The sequence below is a fragment of the Myotis myotis genome, unplaced genomic scaffold (genome assembly GCF_014108235.1).
Source record: "Myotis myotis isolate mMyoMyo1 unplaced genomic scaffold, mMyoMyo1.p scaffold_m19_p_6, whole genome shotgun sequence".
NCBI classification, from domain to species: domain Eukaryota; kingdom Metazoa; phylum Chordata; class Mammalia; order Chiroptera; family Vespertilionidae; genus Myotis; species Myotis myotis.
Window position 1 is genome coordinate 75673902 of NW_023416368.1, and position 24981 is coordinate 75698882.

The window sequence follows — 24981 nt, forward strand, 5'->3', positions numbered from 1 at the left end:
ATAGGTTGATGCTCAACCACTGAGCCACACCAGCCAGGCCCCTGACCATTTTTTAATCAGATTGGTTTGTGTTTTTTTAAAATATATTTTTATTAATTTCAGAGAGGAAGGGAGAGGGAGATAGAAACATCAACAGTGAGAGAGAATCATTGATTGGCCACCTTCTGCACGCCCCCCACTGGGAATTGAGCCTGCAACCCGGGCATGTACCTTGACCGGGAATCGAACCCTGACTTCCTGTTTCATAGGTCGATGACACTCAACCACTGAGCCACGCCAGCCAGGCTGTGTTTTTATTTTTTTTATTTTTTGTGTTAAATTTTATGAGTTTCTTATATAGTTTGGATATTAACCTCTTAGGGTGTATCATTGGTGAATATCTTCTTCATTCAGTAGGTTGTCTTTTCATTTTGTTGATGGTTTTCTTCACTGTACAAAAACTCTTTAGTCTGATGTAGTCCCATTTGTTTTTTTGTTGCTGTTGTTTCGCTTGCATAAGGAGACATATCCAAAAAAATATTGCCAAGAGCAATTCAAAGAGTTTAGTGCCTATGTTTTCTTCTAGTTTTATGGTTCCAGGTTTTACATTTAAATTTTTAATGCATTTTGGATTTATTCCTATATGTGGTGTAAGAAAGTGGTGTAGTTTCATTTCTTTTGCAAGTACTTTCCAGTTTCCAACCACCATTTACTGAAGAGACTGTCTTACCCTATTGTATGTTCTTGCCTCTTTTGTAACAGATTGATTGGCCATATAGAAGTGGGTTTATTTCTGGGCTCTCTATTCCGTTTATCTATTTTTATGGTAAGTACTATGGTTTTGATTACTATGGCCTTGTAGTGTATAGTTTGATATCAATTAGTATGATACCTCCAGTTTTGTCCTACTTTCTCAAGATTGCTTTGGCTATTCAGGGTCTTTTTTGGTTCCATATACATTTTTGGATTATATGTTCTAGTTCTATAAAAAATGTCATTGGTATTTTGATGGGGAATACATTGACTCTGTAGATTGCTTTGGTTAGTATGAACATTGTTAATTCTTCCAATCTATGAACACAATAAATCCTTACATTGATTTGTATCATCTTTAATTTCTTTCCTCTGTATATTCTAGTTTTCCAAGTACAGGTCATTTACCTCCTTGGTTAAATTTATTCCTAGGCTTTATTCTTTATGATGCAATTATAAATGGGACTGCTTTCTTAATTTCTCTTTTTGATAGTTCATTATTGGTATATAAAAAGGCAACACATTTCTGAATATTTCGTATCCTGCTTCTTTACTGAATTCATTTTTAGTTCTAATATTTTTTTTGGTGGAATCTCCAAGGTTCTCCCTCTATAGCAGTGGTTCTCAACCTGTGGGTCGTGACTCCTTTCACAGGGGTCGCCTAAGACCATCCTGCATATCAGATATTTACATTACAATTCATAGCAGTAGCAACATTACAGTTATGAAGTAGTAACAAAAATAATTTTATGGTTGGGTCACAACATGAGGAACTATATTTAAAGGGCCAGAAGGTTGAGAACCACTGCTCTATAGTATCATGTCATTTTAAATAGCAAGTTTCACATCTTCCTTCCCAATGCAAATGCCTTTTCTTTTTTTGTCTGATTGCTGTAGCCAGGACTTCCAATACTATGCAGAATAAAAATGCTGAAAGTGGACACTCTTGTCTTGTTCCTGATGTTTAAGACAAAGCTTTCGGCTTTTCACTGTTGGGTATAATGTTGGCTGTGGGTTTGCCATATATGGCCTTTATTGTGGTGAGGTATGTTCCCTCGATCCACATTTTGCTGAGAGTTTTAGCATAAATGGCCATTGGGTTTTGTCACATGCTTTTTCTGCATCTATTGATATGATCATTTGATTTTTATCTTTCAATATGTTTACATGGTATATCACTTTAATTTGTGAATATTGAACCAACCTTGCATCATGAGAATAAATCCCACTTGATCCTGGTGTATGATCTTTTTAACATATTTCTGTATTCAGTTTGCTAATATTTTGTTGAGGATCTTTGCATCTATGTTTATCAGGGACACTGTCCTATACTTTTCTTTTGTTGTAGTGTTTTGTCTGGTTGTGGTATCAGGGCCTTTTAGTTCTTTCTAACCAACTCTTTAATACTCTTTTTATGCCCCACTTACCTGAAATCTTTCCACTTCTTAAGTCCCAAGACTTCAAACCCACTACTGTCCTTTTTGCAGATGACCTTGCCTTCTCTTTTACCAAGATGGAGGTTATTTAAAACTAGGGGCCTGGTGCACGAAATTCGTGCACTGGGGGGCGTGTCCCTCAGCCCAGCCTGCCCCCTCTCACATACTGGGAGCCCTCAGGGGATGTCCTAGTGATGGCTTAGGCCCACTCCCTGCTCCCCTTGGGGAGCGGGCCCAAGCCGCAGTCTGGCCTCCCTTTGTGGGAGGTGACTGGGCTGATCAGGGGAAGGCACCAGCCCCATCACCTTGCTGCTGCAGCCACTGCCAGTCACCACAGCCAGCAAGGTTTTTTCATCAACACGGACTCCAGTCCCGTCACCATGAAAAAAATGACAACTTTCTTTAGGCATTTTCAAGATGTGTCTTTCATATAATAATAATTTATTATTTTTTTTTATCCTCACCCGAGGATAGGTTTCCATTGATTTTTAGAGAATGTGGAAGAGAAAGGGAAAGACAGAGCGAAACATCAAAGTGAGAGGAACACTTTGGTTGGTTGCCGCCTGCATGAGCCCTGACCTGGACCCCGGCCAGGGAGGAGCCTGCAACCTAGGTACATGCCCTTGGTCAGAATTGAACCCAGACCCTGCCATTGGCAGGCCAAGGCATTATCCACTGAGCCAAACAAACCAGCTAGGGCAGGATATGACATTTCTTAGCCCTCCAGCAGTGGACCTTTGTTTCTTTCGCCAGGAGTGTGGTAAAAAACCCTAGATCACCTTTTTGGATTCTTATTATCCAAGTTACTAAGAATATTACCAGTGGCATACAGGGAGCTTAGCCAATGAGCGGTCAGAAAAGGTGTTTCCTCTGTAGTTCACACCAATCGCTGGCTTGGCCCCCCCTGGCCCAGGCCTGACGCCTCTGGCCCAGGCTTCAGGCCTGGGCAGGGGACCCCCAACTCTTACCCCCATCACTGCTCCGCCCTCGCCCAGGCCTGATGTCTTGGCCAGAGGCGTCGACCCCCATCACCCTCCCATCGCTGACGGGCCGCTTGCCCAGGCCTGATGCCTCGGCCAGAGGTGTCGACCTCCATTACCCTTTGATCACTGGATCGGCCCCTCGCCAGGCCTGATGCCTCGGCCAGAGGCGTCAGGCCTGGACAGGGGACCCCCAGACCCTTCCGATTGCCGGCTCCGCCCCCCGCCCAGGCCTGATGCCCAGGCCTGGGCAGGGCACCCCCACCTCCCTCCGATTGCCAGATCGGTCCCTCGCCCAGGCCTGATGCCTTGGCCAGAGGCGTCGACCCCCATCACCCTCCAATTGCCGGATCGACCTCTTGCCCAGGCCCGACGCCTCCACCAGAGGTGTCAGGCCTGGGAAGGGGACCCCCATCTCCCTCTGATTGCTGGCTTGGCCCCCCTGATTGCCAGCTCCGCCCCCCGCCCAGGCCTGACACCTCTGGCCCAGGCGTCAGGCCTGGGCAGGGGACCCCCAACTCCTACCCCCATCACCGGCTCTGCCCTCACCCAGGCCTGACACCTCTGCTAGAGGCGTTGACCCCCATCACTCTCCGATCGCCGGATTGGCCCCTTGCCCAGGCCTGACGCCTCTGCTAGAGGCGTCAGGCCTGGGCAGGGGACCCCCAACTCCCCCCATCACCGGCTTCTGGGGCCGGCCTGGGATCGGATTCGATCACTGGCAGCAGGCAGGCGGCTTCTGGGGTCGCATATGAGGGCCTGGAAGGCGGCTCTCGTGCTGGCAGCTGCGCTGTCCCGCCCTGCCTGCAGTATGCAAATTAACCGCCATGTTTGTTGGCGGTTAATTTGCATATTGAGCTGATTGGCCAATGGGAGGCGTAGCGAAGGTACAGTCAATTACCATGTTTGTCTATTATTAGATAGGATGAGTTTAGTTAATGTTTTTAGCTTCTCCATTTCTAAACTTCTGAGTCACTGCTCCTTCATCCCATGATAGAGGAAGGCGTACTCTCCTCTTCCAGGTCTACTTCTCCCTTGTGTCTTTGTTCTCATCCCCCACTTCTTTCATTTTCTCAAACTCTCCCCTTACTTACATGCATACCCCAACTTTCCCCCTACCCATGAAATTACACTATTTTACTTAATCTATGAAGTACATTTCTTCATTATTATAATCTCTAAAATCAGGATATATCTTATATAACTGGTGGTATCTGGAAACTAACTAGCAATGCTTCCCCCCCTTGTTAGTATATACGATAAAGGTGTGTCTTATAAACATGGCTTTTGTAGAGCTGATGGAATATGGCAGATGCTAAGACCTAGAGGTTCTATGTTTCAACAACAGCTCTATGGTCACTATCTCTTTTGGTAACTCTTCTTCCAAATTACTGCAAAGTCTGTGACTGACACTGTACTCTCCAATGTCTGATTAATATTCCTAATGCACATCTCTAATCATGCCACTATTCTGTTCAAAATTTTCTAAAGATTTATTATAGAGGTGTTCAGTGTTCTCTCCAAACTACCTTTACACCTTTACCTGCTGCTACTCTCATATGTGCACACTGTGGTCTAGGAAAATGGAATAACCTTGTAAATCACCTGCATCTCTGCCTCTCTCCTGCCAGTTTCCCTGCTTTGCTTCCTGCCAACCCAAATCTTTCAGGACACAGCTCAAATATTACCTCTTGGACAACCAAAGGTAAACATTTTCCTCACCCTGTGAGTCCCACAGCACTTCATCTGTTCCTCTCATGCACCTCTTTCACCTTGTATTATAGTTTCCTACTATACTGAAAGCCACCTGAGGACAGGATGTAAATCGGACTCATCCTTATACAAACATCTCATTGATGATAGTGTTGACAAGCAATAAAGATCAACAAAGTCACCATCAACCCAGCACAGGGGCCTCCCATAGAAATGGCTATTAGTGTAAATGAACAATTGACAATCAATGCTATAGGATTATTGCAATAGGGCCTCAAAGGTTATATACTAAACTGTTACAAATGCTACGGGTGGCTGGAAGACAGGTGGCAATTAAGACTGATTTTCACATGCTTAAAATTTCTGCAATGAATACATGCTGTTATAAATTTTTTTAAGTAAAAGAATTTTGGGAAAACACTGAAACAATTAAGAACTAGTTTAATGATTAACACAAGTCCATAAATAATTTATGTTTGGAAAGTGTATATGGATCAGTATTTTTGGAAGCTAAGTTAGTATTTGTAATTATCCATGGCATATACTACTTGAGTTAAAGTTTTTTTTTAAAAAAAATATATAATTCTTTATTGTTCAAAGTATTACACATCTCCTTTTTTCCCCCATTGACCCACTCCAGCCCTCCCTCACCCCTGCCCCCCCACCCGAAACCTCACTGCCCATGGTCTGTGTCCATGGGCCATGCATATATGTATATAAGGTCCTTGGTTGATTACCTTCTACCCACCCAACACCCCCGCCTTCCCTCCGAGTCTCTGGATCCACTCCATCAGTTTATTTTGTTACTTAGATTCTGCATACGAGTGAGATCATGTGGTACTTGTCTTTCTCTGACTGACTTATTTCACTTAGCATGAGACTCTCCAGGTCCCTCCATGTTGTCTCAAAGGGTAAGAGATTCTTTTTTACTGCTGCATAGTATTCCATGGTATAAATGTACCACAGCTTTTTTTATCCACTCATCTACTGATGGGCATTTGGGCTGTTTCCAGATCTTAGAATTGTAAATTGTGCTGCTATGAACATAGGGGTGCATACATTCTTTCTGATTAGTGTTTTAGGTTTCTTAGGATATAGTCCTAGAAGTGGGATCACTGGGTCAAATGGCAGCTCCATATTTAATTTTCTGATGAAACTCCATACTGTTTTCCACAGTGGCTGTACCAGTCTGCATTCCCACCAGCAGTATACTAGGGTCCCTTTTCTCCATATCCTCGCCAACACTTGTCACTTGTTGATGACAGCCATTTGGACAGGTGTGATGTGATATCTCATTATCCTTTTAATTTGCATCTCTCTGATGATCAGTGACTTTGAGCATTTTTTTCATATGTCTCTTGGCTTTCTGTATGTCCACTTTGGAGAAATGTCTACTTAGGTCCTTTGCCCATTTTTTCACTGGACTGTTTGTCTTCCTTTTGTTAAACTGTATGAGTTCCTTATATATTTTGGAAATTAACCCCTAATCAGACCTATCATTGGCAAATATGTCTCCTATGTAGTGAGCTCATTTTTCATTTTGTTGATGGTTTCTATTGCTGTGCAGAAGCTTTTTATTTTAATGTAGACCCATTTTTTTTTATTTTCTCCTTAGTTTCCTTTGCTCTAGGAGATGTATTGGTAAACATACTGCTACAAGAGATATCTGAGATTTTGCTGTCTATGGTTTCTTCTAAGATTTTTATGGTTTCATGACTTACATTTAAGTCTTTTATCCATTTTGAGTTTATTCTTGTGTATGGTGTAAGTTGGTGGTCTAGTTTCATTTTTTTGCATGTAGCTGTCCAATTGAAGAGACTGACTTTACTCCATTGTATGCTGGAAACATTAATTTTCATTAAAATGTACTACTATGTAGTGGGTATGTTGGGTATCACTCACCTTTTTCTTGATCAATAATTTTTAAATATTTAAAATATTAATTCAAGATAGACAGTATAATCTAAACTGACAAAGTCATATTTTAAGATATGTCATAGTAAATATTTAAGTTTAAAATGTAATAATCATAATTTTTCATTGCAAAGCCCTTAAAGCTTGGGAGGGGAGGAGGGCAGACACATAATATTGATGTGAAATGGAAGAGTTTGTTTGTTTTTTAAATTATATTTTATTGATTTCAGAGACGAAAGGAGAGAGAGAGAGAAACATCAATGATGAGAGGCAATCATTAATTGGCTGCCTCCTGCCTACTGGGGATCAAGTCTGCAACCCAGGCATGTGCCCCTGACCAGAATCAAACCTGGGACCCTTCAGGCTGCAGGTCGACGCTCTATCTACTGAGCCAAACCAGCTAGGGCAAAGTGAAAGAGTTTTTAGGCAGGAAATAAAATATTCAACAAAAATGTATTACATGAGTAAGAATAAGGCACTGTACTTGAGGAGTAGATGTAAGTTCAAAATATCGACCTTGATCTTAAGAACATATGGTTCAGGTGAGTAGGAAGATATGAAAAAGTTAAACAACAAAAGGAGTGAAAACAGTAACATAACAATGACAAACCAGAATAAATCTAGTTGCTAATAAAGTATATAAATGAATGCTAAATAAATTCAGGGTGGAGAGATATCTGTATGGACTAGGCCAGTGGTCGGCAAACTGCAGCTGGCGAGCCACATGCGGCTCTGTGGCCCCTTGAGTGTGGCTCTTCCACAAAATACCACGTGCGGGCGGGCGCACATGTGCAGTGCGATTGAAACTTCGTGGCCCATGTGCAGAAGTAGGTATTTTGTGGAAGAGCCACACTCAAGGGGCCAAAGAGCCACATGTGGCTCAATAGCCGCAGTTTGCCAACCACTGGACTAGGCTGATCAGGAAAACTTATTGATCTGGGCAGCTTCTGAAGGATGCACAGTCTCCACGCATTGGAGAGGAAAGGACAAAGTTAGCAATAAAGACACAGATACAAAGGCATAAAAACATAAGCTGTACTTGGAAAACAGAAGGCAACTAGTAATATAATCTGATTAGACTATAGGAGTTATTTATAGGGTGATCGTACATCTTGGCTTGTCTGAGATAATGCTGTTGTCTTGGATTATTAACACATTCCCTTTCACTCCCCCCGGAAGTATCCCATTTTAGACAATAACTGATATGGTCACCATCACATATTTTACTTATCTGAATTTAATGTCAACAAAAATCTCCCAAGTGTTTTCCATATGTGCTCTGAAAGAGAACATTTGTTAATTGCTCAGGAAAAAAGGAAGCATTAAAGATAACAATAACTATAGTTTCTATATAGTTACTCACAAGAGGAGCTTTCTAAGCCCAAGGAATCTGCTTGGCTTGTAACAGATATTCAATAAGTAACTATTTCATCAACAGATGTGTGAATAAATGAATATATGAAGGAATAAATGAATGAAAGAAGGAAACAAAGGTGAAAACAGTGGTTTCAGTTAAGACTTTTGAAAAAAAAAGTTTTATTGATTTCAGAGAGAGGAAGGGAGAGTTAGAAACATCAATGATGAGAAAGAATCACCGATTGGCTGCCTCCTGCATGCTCCCTACTGGGGATTGTGCCCACAACCCGGGCATGTGCCCTGATGGAAAATCAAACCGTGACCTCTTGGTTCATGGATCAACACAACCAGTGAACCACACTGGCCTGCTCAGTTAAGACTTTTAATGAAACCAATAATATCTCTTTTAGGAAAAAGCCAGTTGGAAAGTCGACATATTGTACATTATCTTCTCTAGGTACTGTGGACAAAAGGGGCCACATGCTAACCTGACAAGCTCAAGGAAGGCCTGCATGGCCGTCTTGCAACTCTAAGACCTAAAGTAAGCAAAAAGGATGGTCTGAAATTAAACTTTAACTAAAAGCAGTTATGGTGGGTAGTCATGTCCTAGGCCTGTATTTTCAATGACAAGGTCAATCTATACCTTAACTGAGCCTATTGTCGTTTTGCATCTAAGATAACATAGCTAGGAAATGTCTGGTAACTTGTAGCTTCCCTTTTTCCAGACCCAGAGCATAACCAAATGCAACTGGGTGCCTGGAGAGAAACCGTAAGTTCCTTCACTGTTATTGTTACCATGTTAATTGTTGACTATTAACAATCCTGTACCCACCTATGTAAATGAAGCTTGTTGTCTATCATTTACTTTTTATTCAATTCCAGAGGTTTCCCCACTTTGCTTTCTCCCACCTCCCTAATCTATCACCAGTGGATTTCATGTAACCCACGTCTCCTCTTTTGATTGTAATGTATAAAACAAGGTGAAAAACCGCCATTCTCCAGAGCACTGTCCCAACCCACTGAGATTCTGTTTCCCAGCAATTGTCAACAGTTTGGCTCAAATAAACTCACAAAAATTCTTTACAGGTTTGAATGTTTTTATGTTAACATTACATTCAGGGGTTTTAGATGAAGATATAGCTAAATACAATTATATTCGTATAGTGTTTATTTTTGAGTAGTATAGAACCAATCACTATTAATGAAGATGGGAAATAAGTGTAATGATTTTCAGTTTGGACATTGATTAATCATTCATTTAGTCACCCCAAAATATGGAATGAGTCCTAGTTTATACCTGGCAATTGGCTAAATGGTCGCAAAGATAAACCAGACAGACAAATCTTCCCATTGTAGTCACCAGGGGATACATGCATGTAACAAAACACATTATAAATATTGTAAAATGGACTATATTAGTGGTATGAGTATAAATATAGGAGCAGAAAGGAATCAACGTTTGTGCAGGGTCATAAAGAAACAGCAGGGAGGGTGAATGGAAAGAAATAATAGGAGGCAGAGGAAGCACCGTGCACAAAGAAAGGGGGTAATGAAAGAGCTTAAAATGTTCTGAAATGGGAAGGAGTTTGGTGTGTCTGGAATATATTGTATGTGAGAACAAAATGAAGAAAAACACTGGGTCCAAGTGTTTAAGCAGGGGTATTATATAACCAAACTTATTTTTGTAGGGAAATATCTCTGGTGATCCTAGAGGCAGAAGCCAGGCAGCTGTGGCAATAGCTGAGGAGAGGGTATGAAGTAGGCTGAGACATGGAAAGAGAGGCGAAAGGTAAGATTCAAGAGATGTTTCAGAATGGTAATAAAACTCACTCAAGACAGCCTCACCTCCCGGGTTTAGGCAACTGCCCCTTTCCCCCAATAGCCTTAGGTAGTACACACTAGTTATTATTCACCTTCAAGCATTTTAACCTTTATGTTGAAAGAATAGGTAGTTCTATAGCTATTAGGTAGATACATTGTAGAACTTGGCTCTAAGATTCTTAAAGGGACTGTGTCTGAACTGGAACTCTAGAGTTCAAAACATACTTCTGTCTATGTAAGAATGTGTATAGCCCTAGACATTTTCTAAGACAAAAAAGAGGAAGAAATATACAGAAACCTACAGGTAACTGTAAAAAAAAAGCGATAAAATAAATCCACAGGATACTACACTTTTTAAACAAAGGACATTGTCAGCTGAGTAATCGGTGAATATCTTCACAGAGAGAAACCAAGTGATGGTTTTGCCAGACAATGACAGCAAAAGAATTAAAATGAAGAGTGGCAAAATAATTTACATGAGATGAGAAACCATAAGCTAGTAACAAATGGAAATGTCCTTGAAGCACTTTCATTTCAATAACACTGAAGTCTATAAAAATTGCAGCCAGAAATTCCTCCTTTTGTGCCTTAGTGAGCACACAGAAGAGACAGGGACTGACTCTTAAGCAAGGAATAATGCCATGCAAATGAACATTGTTTTTTTCTGTGCCTTTATGTGAACTATCTCTCCTGAAGAGAGATTTTAACCTTTAACCGTTGCAGTAATTCAGATCAGGATTGTCAGACACTGCCCACTATCTACAATCATATACATTTCTTCATCACTTAGTACAATTACTGAAGAAGAGAATATTACAATAAAACACTTTGGAACCTAACTGTCCCATCTCCTATTTGAGAGTGTTAAATAATCTTCGGCAACAAAGTAATTAAAATGTTTTCTTCTCTCTCTTTTTGTTTTTAAACAGAGTGGAGGCAGAGACAAAAGGAATGGGGAAACCTTCTTTAAATACACCAATTCTCTTTTGTTAATCCATAAGGAACACCTTCAGTTCACTTACAGACCAGAATAGTAATATTCTACATTTTATCCAAAGATGCCAAAGCCCCTCTGATACTATTCATACCTTTAAAAACCCCTAGAAACAATCAGGGACTGGAGAGAAGTAAGAGGGGCGGAGCTAGAAATCAGCTCTGCACATGACTCCTCCTCACTTAACGTGGTCTTCAGGACAAAGAGGAATCTTGGAAGATTACTCACTGATCAACCTCCGCATTTGAGAACTGGGACAACGACAAGCTTCCCCAAAGTTGCAGAGCTGGCTAGGACCCGAGACAAGCCTCTTGAATCCGAGGTCCTTGCTCTTTCAACTACTGCTTGTGTAGGAAGTTGTTGGGTGCAGCAGGCTGAATAGTGGAATAGTGTTACCTGAGAATTCATGTCCCCCTAGAACTTCAGAAAGTAATCTTTGCAAACCCAATTATGGTAAGGATAAAATGAGGTCACATTGGGCCCTAAATCCAATGAGCGCGTCCTTGTAAGAAAAAGAAAAGAACACAAGCAGAAAGAGGACAATGTGGAAGTGGAAGCAGGCACTGGAGGAATGCATCTGTAAGCCAAGGAGTGGTGGCAGTGGCCAGGGGCCCCGAGGAAACTGACTCTGCTGATGCTTGGATTTCAGATTCTGGCCTCCAGAACGGTGAGTGAAAATCCTGCTGTTGTTTCAAGCCACCCAGTTTGTGGAGATTTGTTATGTCCCCTAGGAAACTAATACACCAGGTCAATAGAGTCAGTACAAAAAAAGGGGATGGTCTTAGAGATAATGTGATTCACTGCCATAGCTTGATGGACTTAATTTTACCACAGGCATCCACCTGGCAAGTAGACGGAAGAAGCTCTTTCTGAAAGTAACAGTCTGTCAGCTGAATAAGGCAATTTCTTTTCTAGAAAGTCTGGTCAAATACTGAAAAATTCTAACTTTACCCTTTTTCCTTATAATCCAAATTGGATTTCTTGCCTCTTTTTGATGGTTAACACTGTTCTTCATTTGAACAGTTTTATAAAAACTTCCCATTTCAAAGCTTTCCTGAACTTTTTTAGATTGGCTACTCTTTGATAACAAATGGCTAAGAGAGTGCTATATTCATCTGCATCTTCAGTAACTAGTGCATCACTGGTTTTTTAAATCTTGGAACACTAAGAACAGATAAATATTTCTGTAACACATCACACAGGTTATCCATATTGGTATGAGTCAACAAAAACCTGCTCAGAGATATGTAATAAAGGATGTACAGTAAAGACTTCTGGTCAAGATGGCAGAGTAGGTTAATGCTGTGCTTGCCTCCCCCACAACCACATCAAAGCTACAACTAAATTATAGAACCACCCTTATTGAGATCCACATGAACAGAAGTCCTACAACTAAGGATATAAAGAAGCAGCCACGACTGGGAGGAAGAGGTGCAGACTCAGAATGGGTAAGACCCATGTGGCAGTTAAGAATCAGGAGGGATATCTCAGCTGTAGAGGTCCTCCCGGAGGAGCAAGGGGTGTCAGCCTGGAGCAACGGCACTGACTGAAATGAACAGGCCTCTGGATGAGACAGAGGGCTGCTATAGACATTGGCATCTTCTTAAAGGCCCGAGCACAGCACACTTGCTCACAAACCCTCCTAATCGCCAGCAAAGGAACAGCAGTTCAAAAGCCAGGAACACAGGAGGAAGTAAAATGACTAGCTGCAGGGAGAGGGCTGGAGGAGAAAGGGTTGGAACAGTTCACTCTGGAGACGGATGTGCTGGCTAATGCCACTGTTCCTTTGTTGAACCCTCCCACAACTCAGTGGGCCCAACACAGATGGGTGCCAAATCTGAGCTCTCCATTAAGCTAGCTAACATTGTTCACTCTGCCCTGGTGATTCCTTGATACCAAACTATCACATGCAGAACCTCTACCAGCAGTTCCTCCACACAAGGAGCCGCCTGGACATTCCCAAAAATCTCTCCAAGGTCCACAAACTCCAAATAAGCAGCATCTGGACTTGGTGTGCCCTGTACCTCCTGCTAAGCTACCCCAGGGCCAAAAATCAGCGACCAGTCTCAACTGGCATTGTGACTCCCATCAGGCAGCCGCAAGCCTAGCATAAGCAGTGACCAGTTTGGGCTTGGAAAGTAGCCTCAATTAAGTGGCCAGAAACTTGGCATAAGTAGTGGCGGCCTCAGCTCACATAGTGGCGCCCACTAAAGGGAGCTAAGCCTGACACTAGTGGCAGCTGGCTTAGGTTCTCGGAACAGCCCCTCCCAAGTGCCTTCAAGCCCAGCATAAGTGGCAGATAACGTTGCAGCTCCTAACACACAGCCAGCCCTAAGCCAGGCACAAGCAGAGACTAACTTTGACCTGTACTGAAGCCTCTCCAAGGAGGCTCCACAGCTGACACACCCAGTGGCTGGCTTTAGACCACACCAGAACACCATCCAACCAGCTCCACTAACAGAGCCCCGCTAAAGCAACTCCCACACAACAGCTCATTCACTGTAGTCAACAGTCAGCCCTCACAGCCAGGCAGCATGAGGGTCAATCCCACCAACTAATGTGCCAACAGCAATCCAGGTGCAACTAACTACAGCAGAAGGGCATACAGAACCCGCAAGGGACACCCCTGGAGCACCTAGCTAACTAAGCTGGCTAGGGAGACTGCACCACTGGGCCCCAAAGGACACCCACAAAAGGCCTCTTCTCTCATCTGGAGATGTAGCAGGTATACTAATACATTGAAAGAAACACAGGCAGGCAGCCAAACACAAATGAAAAAAGAAATGCCAAAACTCAATAAAAAGAACTAAACAAAATGGAGGCATGCCGTCTATCAGATACAGAGTTTAAAACACTGGTTATAACAAATTGCCAGTCATAAAAATAGTCATAGGGATGTCAAGTACAGCATAGGGAACACAGTCAATAATAATGTAATAACTATGTATAGTGTCAGATGGGTGCTAGACCTATTGAAGTGACCACTTCATAAGTTATATAAATGTCTAATTACTATGTTGTATACCTGAAACTAATATAATGCTGTATGTCAACTAACTGAATAATAAAATTAAAAAATAGTTACAGAGATGTAAAGTACAGCATAGAGAATCTATACTAATAAAAGGGTAATATGCTAATTAGACCAGATAGACCAGTCATCTTCCAGACAAAGCCACATTGGTGGGGGCCAAGGCAGAGGTGGTTAGGGGTGATCAGGCCGGCAGGGGAGGGCAGTTAGGGGCGATCAGGCAGGCAGGCAGGTGAGTGGTTAGGAGCCAGCATCCTGGAGGGATGTCCTGTGGGATCGTCCTAAACTGGCAGTCGGATATCCCCCATAGGGTCCTGGATTGGAGAGGGTGCAGGCTGGGCTGAGGGACCCCCTCCACCCCTCCATGCACTGGGCCTCTAGTATAGTCAACAATATTGTAATAACTGTATGGGGTCAGTAGGGTTCTAGACTTATCAGAGAAATCACATTGAAAATTATATAAATGTCTAATCACTGTGTTGTACACCTAAAGCTAATATAATATGTCAACTGTAATTGAAAAATAAAAATTATTAAAATTAAAAAAACAAGTATAGTAAAATGTTAATGATAGAATCTAAGTGGTTACTGTAAATATTCTTTCAGCTTCACTGTATGGAAATTTCACAATAAAATATTGGAAAAACAGTAACTGGTAATATTAACAATAAAATAAAATTCTAGCAGCAGCCCTATTAAATCAGAAGCAAGGCAACAGAGCTCACTATCCCTAATACAACTTTTTCTCTTGCTACAATTTAACATTTTTCTGAAAGTCCTAGCTAGTACAATAAAACATGAAACAGAATTAAGAAACAAATTGGGAAGGAGGGCCACAAAACTATCATTTGCATATTATACTTTATCAAGAAAACCAAGGGATAAATTGAAACACCTAAACATAATCAGTGGTTGGATACTATATACACAAAAATATCAAACCTTTCCCATGTATAAGTAATAACCAGTTCGACAAAATAAATAATATGCATATTCATGAGAGCAAGAAAAATGAGAAGTAAAAATACCTAAAAGGAATATATATAAACCATGCAAAAATCTGAAAGACATAAAAAAGATGTAAGAAATAAAGGGGCATCTAACATATTACTAGGTAAGAGTGAATAATATGACAATGTTACTTCATCCCAGATAAATTTTTAGTTTTAATGTACTTTAACTGAATTAAAACACTTTTTTTTTCTAGTGGGAGTGGTATAAGTCAATAATATAATTTTAAAGTTCATCTGGAAAACCAGATAAAAATGGACAAGAACATTGTGAAAATAAATAATAATAAATGGGCCCTATTTTGTCAAATATAATGAAATTATAAAGTTATAATAGTCAAAACTTTGGTTTAAGAATTGATAAGGTCATAGAACCAACATATAAAATTAATTTATATGCCAGAAAGAATCTTAAATCTAAGGAGGAAGAGAAAATTGGCTACCTGGAAATTAATACCAATTAGATCCCAACCTTTTGAACCCGATATATTAGGGTTAAATGTAAAAGTGAAATCATTGAAAGAAAAACAAACTAGAAGAAAACATCTGGATCAGGAGAAATAAGTAATGGAGCCAGTCCAGACATAGAGCACTGGATTTGTCTACATTTAAATAAAAATGAAATAAATTGCTAATACATACAAATGTAAAACAGAAGGAGTTAATGGTTTTATTCTATAAGGAGCTGATCTACACCTCAGTAAGAAACTGTGAATATACAATAGAAAAATGGGTAAGGGAAAAGAAAAAAACACCAGAAGATGAAGTATGAATGGTTAATAAATGTATAAAAATGTTTAGCCTTACTAGAAACAGAAGCTTATATACGGACAAAAATAAAACTCTGCTTCTCACCTACAGAGCTGATTTTCCCTCACCAAAAAGATAATTACAGTAGGCATAGGGGGCGGAGGGAGAAGCAGGCTCTGGTGAGAGGAGCAGTGTATGCACAAGGCCACCATTACTTATGTGGATAAGTCCAGCTTTGTGGAGGGAGGTGGTGGTAATATGCCAAACATATCATTGCTCTTAAGAAAAAAGGTAAGTACCAGGGTGTTCATGTCAGTACTATTTAAAAAGGCAAAACTGGGAAGAATTTAAATGTCTAGTAAAGTAATAATGGTTAAATAAATTATGGTAAAATCTATTTGAAGAAGAAAGAGGGAGCCATTATAAATCACATTTTCAAAGAACACCTCAAGACATAGGAAAATGTCAGTGAAAAAGGCAGATTAGAAAACCATATATGAATTATTCTAACTATGTTTAAAACACATAGATGCATATAGAAACACTTAATGCACCAAAATATTTTCAGTGGTTTTTTTTTATGAATGGAAATAGTTTCTTCTTTATACATTATGTTTTCTAAGTAGTTTACAATAAAAACATTACCTAAAATAAAGCTAAATTGAGTTATGCAATATGACAGAAACCTACCTCTGATTAATTTTATAACTTCTTTTCAAAATAGGTTTCTCTCTTTCACCATCCCTGTATCTGTCTATAAACTGGCAATATACTGTTATGAAGTTAGGACCCAAAGTAAATACAGTGTCAACTTAAATGTCCAACTGCAGGGTACTAGGTAATAGTACATTCTTTTTTTTTTTATTATTGATTTTTTTTTACAGAGAGGAAGGGAGAGGGACAGAGAGTCAGAAACATCGATGAGCGAGAAACCTCGATCAGCTGCCTCCTGCACACTCCCTACTGGGGATGTGCCCGCAACCAAGGTACATGCCCTTGACTGGAATCGAGCCTGGGACCTTTCAGTCCGCAGGCCGATGCTCTATCCATTGAGCCAAACCGGTTAGGGTGGTAATAGTACATTCTTAAAATGGATTTAATCATTAAAAATCATGTTTTCAAAGAGCATATAAATAATACTAAATACAAAACTGTATAACTTTTTGTTTAAATATATATATATAGATATATGTACTTAACAGAAAAATGACTGAAAATAAATACATGAAAATGTTAGTGATTATCTCTAAAGGATGGTATGAAGAGGTATTGGAAGTTTCTTTTTTAATTTTTTGCATTTTACATAACTATCAGCTAATTTTTTAATTAAAAAAGCATTATTTAAACATAATGCTTATTGTCTCAAAGCATGAGAAAAATAGAATTGCATAAATTTATTTTTTAAAAAGAAATTTTCTTTATCTTAATGCCTTTTGGCAACAAATTTACACTTTAAAAATTTGTTTTGCAAACACATAGTAATGCGATGAACAAAAGATGTTCTGCACTAACGTAATTTTTTATAAAGAAGTGTTCATTTTTAATTCTACAGACTTAAATAATGGCTCTCCCAAAATCAGCTTTTTGGAAGGTTCACGTGAGTATAAGAAAAAAACTAAAATATAAATGTATTCTATTATAGATGAAGCTGTAAGTTTTCATGGCTTTGTAGCTTAAATGTTTTTTTGGGGTGGGGAAAGACTGTGAAAAGGAAACTTTTAAGTAGAAAAATTAGTACTAGCCTATGAACAGATAAAAGGATTCAGATATGAGAAGTTGAATTTTGGAATCCTAATTCATAAATGGACCGGAATCCCATAACATAGCTCATTACACACGGATTTAGATAAACCACAGCGTAGATCCTGACAAAGAATCAAAGAACCCAGAGACAAGCACAAAAGGATAGGTCAACAAACTGGCTAAAAATCCTGTGACAATCTGGGAAGAGCTCTTCATTTCATTACGGTGGAAACCCCACCATTCGGTGCATAGGTACTGACGAGGTAGGCCAGCGAGTTACAGAACCACAAAGAAATGACGTCACCTAGGAGGCAAGGAATAGACCGAAAAAAAATGATAGTACAGTGGGGCCTTGACATACGAGTTTAATTTATTCCGAGACCGAGCTCGTTAAGGAGCTCATCAAGGAGCTCGTTAACTCAAATTACTCTATCAACTCAATGCAAAAAATCAGCCGAGAGACAGCTGGTATCTCAAAAAATTCGTTAGTCGGGACACTCGTATGTCAAGGCCCCACTGTATACCCGCTTTCTGACAGGTGGTTACTATGGAGTCACAAAGTCCTCAGTACTCGGATTCTCTGCCAATGAATTATACCATGGACCTCAGAGTGATCATGTGGAAGGGATGTGTGATGAGGGTTGCAGCATAAGGAGCCATCATCTCTTGTGTTGTCTCCTTGGTAACTTGGTGGAAGGAAGATGAGACTTCTTTTTTTAAAAATATATTTTATTGATTTCTTACAGAGAGGAAGGGAGAGGGATAGAGAGTTAGAAACATCGATGAGAGAGAAACATCGATCAGCTGCCTCCTGCACACTCCCTATTGGGTATGTGCCTGCAACCAAGGTACATGCCCTTGACTGGAATTGAACCTGGGACCCTTGAATCCCCAGGCCAACGCTCTATCCACTGAGCCAGACCAGTTAGGGCAAGACTTCTTTCTATAACTCCTCAATCCTGTCACATCCCGGCAATTCTGTAAAACTACCATGGACCACAGTCCCAAGAATTCCTGAACACAGACATGGAGTTAAGCCTGTGAACACCTGTGAAAAACCCACCCTTCCCATTGATGCTCAGAAGGTGCTGAGAGTAACAAGAGAGACCAGGAAGCTGCTGCTCAGACTTCTCTATCAAATCAGCAGTCCCTGTAATATCAGAGTGAGCATTCAGGGGTCTCCTTCCTCCCCCAGGGTTTAGGAATAGAGCCTGAAGCTCATGGTAGCTTACCTTGAAATGTCTTTGATGTCTCTTACTTTGTCTCAAAACATGATGTAAATTTTATATTCTATTCAATATTATATGCATTTGTTTTAATACCAAAATGTTTCGCATTACCCATCCCCCCAAAAAAAAATCTCCACATAAAGATGATCTAGAAAAATGAAAAATTGAGAGAACCAAGATGGCGGCATAGGTTAACGCCGGAGTTTGCTGCTTTGAACAACTACTTCAAAAGTGAAACTAAAAGACAGAAGGGACATCACCCAGAACCACAGGAACGCTGGCTGAGTGGAAGTCCTACAACTAGGAGGAAAAAGAAACGCATACAGACACTCAGAGGAGGCGCAGTGCTGAAGTCAAATTCTGAGGTGCGGAGTGCGCGGAGCAGCGGGCTGGCGGCGGAGGGCGCGGTTGGCGTTTTCAATCGGGAGGGAGTCGCAGACTCTGAGCTCCAGATACGGGCGAGTCTTTAGGGACCCAGACTCAAACGGGAGAAGCGGGACTGTCTGGCTTCGGTCAGAGCGAGTGCAGCTTTCTCTCTGAGCTTTGCAGCGGGTGCTGGGACTCAGAGAGGCAGAGCCCCTGGGGACAGGACTGAGCGCCGCCATAACTGCTCTCTCCGGCCCACCCTGTTGATCCTGTGCGACCCGCCCTGCCCAAGCCCTGCACAGAGGCATTTGCCAGATAGCCTCAGGCAAAGGCTAGATTAGCACCTCCCTAGAGGACAGAAGTTCTCTCACTGCTGACACAGCTGATTCTCACAGCCACCTGGCCTGGAGGTCAAACCCTCCCTGGAATTAGCTACAACAATCAAGGTTTAACTATAAGACTGCGAACAAAGACCACTAGGGGGTGCACCAAGGAAGCATAACAAAATGCGGAGACAAAGAAACAGGACAAAATTGTCAATGGAAGATATAGAGTTCAGAACCAAACTTTTAAGGTCTCTCAAGAACTGTTTAGAAGCCGCCGATAAACTTAATGAGATCTACAAGAAAACTAATGAGACCCTCGATGTTATATTGGGGAACCAACTAGAAATTAAGCATACACGGACTGAAATAACGAATATTATACAGACTCCCGACAGCAGACCAGAGGAGCGCAAGAATCAAGTCAATGATTTGAAATGCGAGGAAGCAAAAAACACCCAACCGGAAAAGCAAAATGAAAAAAGAATCCAAAAATGCGAGGATAGTGTAAGGAGCCTCTGGGACAGCTTCAAGCGTACCAACATCAGAATTATAGGGGTGCCAGAAGATGAGAGAGAGCAAGATATTGAAAACCTATTTGAAGAAATAATGACAGAAAACTTCCCCCACCTGGTGAAAGAAATGGACTTACAGGTCCAAGAAGCGCGGAGAACCCCAAACAAAAGGAATCCAAAGAGGACCACACCAAGACACATCATAATTAAAATGCCAAGAGCAAAAGATAAAGAGAGAATCTTAAAAACAGCAAGAGAAAGAAACTCAGTTACCTACAAGGGAATACCCATACGACTGTCAGCTGATTTCTCAACAGAAACTTTGCAGGCCAGAAGGGAGTGGCAAGAAATATTCAAAGTGATGAATACCAAGAACCTACAACCAAGATTACTTTATCCAGCAAAGCTATCATTCAGAATTGAAGGTCAGATAAAGAGCTTCACAGATAAGGAAAAGCTAAAGGAGTTCATCACCACCAAACCAGGATTATATGAAATGCTGAAAGGTATCCTTTAAGAAGAGGAAGAAGAAGAAAAAGGTAAAGATACAAATTATGAACAACAAACATGCATCTATCAACAAGTGAATCTAAGAATCAAGTGAATAAATAATCTGATGAACAGAATGAACTGTTGATTATAATAGAATCAGGGACATAGAAAGGGAATGGACTGACTATTCTTGGGGGGGAAAGGGGTGTGGGAGATGCGGGAAGAGACTGGACAAAAATCGTGCACCTATGGATGAGGACAGTGGGTGGGGAGTGAGGGCAGAGGGTGGGGCGGGAACTGGGAGGAGGGGAGTTATGGGGGGGAAAAAGAGGAACAAATGTAATAATCTGAACAATAAAGATTTAATTAAAAAAAAAAAATGAAAAATTTTTAAAAAAAACCAGAACTTTAAACTGGAAAGAAGCATTACCAAATCTGCCCCTTTATTTTGCAGATGAGGACATGACCTTGACAGATGAAGAGCCAAGAGAGGGGACTTGACTTGCTCAAGGTCACACCATCTAGAACTCAGATTTCCTGACTCAGTGCATTGGCTCAAAGGAACAGCCATTATTCAGCTAAGACATAATATTGGTTCAGACTTCCTCTAAGTTGTAATGAATCATTTAACCAAACTCCGGTAAATTTCACAAGAGCTTCTGGAAGCAAAGATGTGGTAACAAGAAACCTATGACAGCCCAGACCACAGCTACATCACACCATGGGTGTTTCCTCCTGGGAAAGGGGATTTGATTGCTTTGGAGACAGCACAACACTGACAGCCTTTCCCCTGGGCAGAGAATTAAATAAACTCTGGGGCTTCTCCCTCAAAACACATCACACATGGTTAAAGTCTATGTATATAGTGCAGCTAACCTGTCGTAGAAAAGTTGGCAATAATCTTCAGACACTAGCACCAAATAAAGGCTTCCAAATTCTCATCAGGGTGGTAAGATGCCTTTCTTCACGTGTTTAAAAAAGAAAAATCCATCCATGAGAGAATTATGGACACCATGTCTGAAATGTGCCCTAACATAACATTTTCATCTCCCAGGTCCTTCACTGCAAAGATTTTATGTTTAAACTAGAGGCCCGGTGCACGAAATTCATGTGGGGAGGGGAAGGGGGGCCCTCAGCCCAGCCTGCACCCTCTCAATCCGGGACCCCTCAGGGGATGTCCAACTGCCGGTTTAGGCCCGATACCCAGGATATCCCTTTCACAATCCGGGACCACTGGCTCCTAACTGCTCACCTGCCTGCATGCCTGATCGCCCCTAACTGCAACCCTCCTGCTGGCCTGGTCACCCCCAACTTTCCCTTCTGCAGGCCTAGTTGCCAACTGCTCCCCCACCCCCCCCGCCGGCCTGGTCTCCCCTAACTGCCCCCCGCCCCCGCCGCTGGCCTGGTCACCCCTTACTGCCTGCCCACCCTTGCTGACCTGGTCACCCCCCAACTGCCCCGCCCAGCTGGCCTGGTCACCCTAACTGCTCCCCTGCTGACCTGGTCACCCCTTTCTGCCCCCACTGCCAGACTGGTCGCCCCTAACTGCCCCCCTGTTGGCCTAGTCGCCCCATGCAGCCTGCTGCTCAGTGGTTTGGTTGCCCCTTACTAAGCCCCCTGCTGGCCTGGTCTACCCATGCAGCCTGCTGCTCAGTGGTTTGGTCGCCCCTTACTAAGCCCCCTGCTGGCCTGGTCGCCCCATGCAGCCTGCTGCTCAGTGGTTTGGTCGCCCCTTACTAAGCCCCCTGCTGGCCTGGTCTACCCATGCAGCCTGCTGCTCAGTTGTTTGGTCACCACTCATTAAGCCCCCTGCCAGCCTGGTCGCTCCATGCAGCCTGATGCTCAGTCGTTTGGTCGCCCCTCACTAAGCCCCCTGCTGGCCTGGTCTACCCACGCAGCCTGCTGCTCAGTTGTTTGGTCACCACTCATTAAGCCCCCTGCCAGCCTGGTCGCTCCATGCAGCCTGATGCTCAGTCGTTTGGTCGCCCCTCACTAAGCCCCCTGCTGGCCTGGTCGCCCCACGCAGTCTGTTGCTCAGTCGTTTGGTCACCCCTCACTAACCCCCCTGCCGGACTGGTCGTCCCACGTAGCCTGTTTGATCATCCATTTGGTTGAGATGGTCACTTAGGCTTTTATATATATAATTTATTTACTCACAGCAAGCTAACAGCTACTAGACCAGTGATGGCGAACCTTTTGAGCTCGGCGTGTCAGCATTTTGAAAAACCCTAACTTAACTCTGGTGCCGTGTCACATATAGAAATTTTTTGATATTTGCAACCATAGTAAAACAAAGATTTATATTTTTGATATTCATTTTATATTTTTAAATGCCATTTAACAAAGAAAAATCAACCAAAAAAATGAGTTCGCGTGTCATAGGTTCGCCATCACTGTACTAGACCCTACTTGCTACTTGACCAAAAGGTTCCAGAGGTAACAATGAATTTAGGAGCTGAGTTGTTAAGCACATTTTAGAAAACAACACAGGGTTACTATCACTTGTCCAGTAACGTGCAGTCCTAAATGAAGGCCTACCATAGGAGAGATTGCTGTGACAACTATAGAGCAAGTTTTCTTCTAATATGTATTACCTTTCAGTCATTAGTCTTTCTATGAAGACATGAAAAGAAGACTACCAACAATTTTCTGGAGTTGTCAGACAAAAATATAAAATGAACAAAATCTAAGCCAGAGGAGGTGGGGGGCTGGATGGAGGTGGGCAAAGGAAGGGGGGATATGAGGACATCTGTAAGAGTATCAACAACAGAAAACAACAACTGAGAATTAGTATTTCTTTTGAAACGTGTCTCTTGACTGCATACCAATGAATTCATTAAATGTCCAACCCTCTGTTTTATTTTAATAAGGAAGAAAAAGAACATGCACAAGAGGGCAATGTTTGGTTTTGGTGGCCCATGGACTTCCTATTTCCCACTGACACCATCCAAGGTGAGTGGTAATCATGGGACACTCATGCCAGTGGAGACCCTGGTACCTTGGAGAGTGTGTGGCCACCAGATGCACACTATCAAGGCACTGAAGCTATGCTGTGCCCCTTGCTGCACCTGTTTCACTCTGGCTGGGGAGCACCCATATATATCCTCCTATCCATTTTTGCCAGCCTTTGCTGGTAGAAAGTAGGTTTATAAAAGATTTGTAAGGTGATTGGGGATTGTTAAGTTTCTTGTACTTAGCATTCAAGTTGTCTTGAGGCAGGGAGCCTATTTTTAAATATGAAGCACTGAATTATAAGCTGACCACTTACCAATCTGTCACTACTGACCAAAAATTTATAATAATGTGAAGATCAATAGAATAGGTTTGATAAAACCAATCTATTGTCTCCTGTATGGTTTTTCCCATGATCAATACTATACTTCTGAAAAGATGACTCCCTCTTGCCTAAAAGGATACAGAGTCTATATCTAAAATGAGAAGTCGTCCTCCCGGGGGAAGTGTCAACAAAGAGCAAACCAACCACAGACAACAGCATAGGTTCTGGGAAAATCAGAGGTGCACTGGTTGGGGAGTACCCTGATATCTCCCTGAGAAGGGAATACACAATACCTTGCACTTAGGAGTACTTACTACTTTCTCTTAAACCTAGCATTTTACTTCCTGTGTCTTAGGCTTGTTTTAGTGGGAGTCCATCAAACTATGTAGGATATGGATAAATGACTAATTGCTTTTTAAAAATTGAAATTAATTCTAATAACATTTGACAAAAAACATGATATTTACATAATATTGTCCAAGCTGAAAGGTTATCTTACAAATTAAATAAATTTCTTCACAGTGATACTACAGAGCAAATCTGGGGTATAGTCATGTTTCAAGGACAGTATTTTGATGACAAACTAGGGTTTCTATTAGTCCAAAGATGATAAATGTAGGATAGTCGTAAAATAGAACTATAAGGTTTGTCTGGCCTTTTAGTGGATGACATGTCAAAGTTGAAACCAATAAAATGGAATATTTGGATGAGGCACTATTATGATTGAGATTTCTATGTACACCGGCTTTCAAAGTATAAAGACCATTTTTAGATTCTTCCTGTCACGGAAACCACATAAATCCATGGAGGCTTCCTCAACCAAAAGGCAACTATATCAGAAGTAGGATATTTACAAGTTCATATTCCACTAACTCAAGATCTTCAAACATCAAGCACATATGCAAATCTTGGTACATGCTGTGAGTATTTAGTCTGTCAATAATGGTCTCCTAATACATTATTAAAAGGGATAGGACCACATCTCTGTTGTTAAATACTGTATCCCTCAGTGTCTACCACAATGAGTGGTACAGAGTAGAAGCTCAATAAATATTTGTTGAGTTGAAAAAAGAAAAGCTCATTAGTTTTCTAGTTAAGTCTACAGTTGGACTCCATCAGTAATAACTTTAATAATATGATGCTTATAACTCTGCTGCTGGGGTTAATCACATCTTCATTGGTGACTCATTACACACACTACCAAATTTACCAAACTGTACTTCATTTCTTTGTAAGCTCTGCCACAGAGCAGAATGGGGAACATGGGGCCTTTGCTCCTGTTAATTGGCTTGGGGACTA

At 41.5% G+C, this 24981-nt stretch overlaps 1 protein-coding gene and 2 long non-coding RNA genes across 20 annotated transcripts in view; 2 read left to right on the forward strand and 1 right to left on the reverse strand.

The window, feature by feature from the left end:
• Positions 1 to 24981, reverse strand: part of HMBOX1 (homeobox containing 1) — a 221710-nt gene that overhangs the window by 19230 nt on the left and 177499 nt on the right. The gene's annotated exons all lie outside the window — the stretch shown is intronic.
• LOC118657704 lies at positions 7685 to 9210 on the forward strand. Its single transcript, XR_004968090.1, has 2 exons — positions 7685 to 8672; positions 8857 to 9210. It is a non-coding gene; the product is annotated as an uncharacterized LOC118657704 (long non-coding RNA).
• On the forward strand, positions 9588 to 21434 carry LOC118657703. Its single transcript, XR_004968089.1, has 3 exons — positions 9588 to 9920; positions 10882 to 11613; positions 20860 to 21434. It is a non-coding gene; the product is annotated as an uncharacterized LOC118657703 (long non-coding RNA).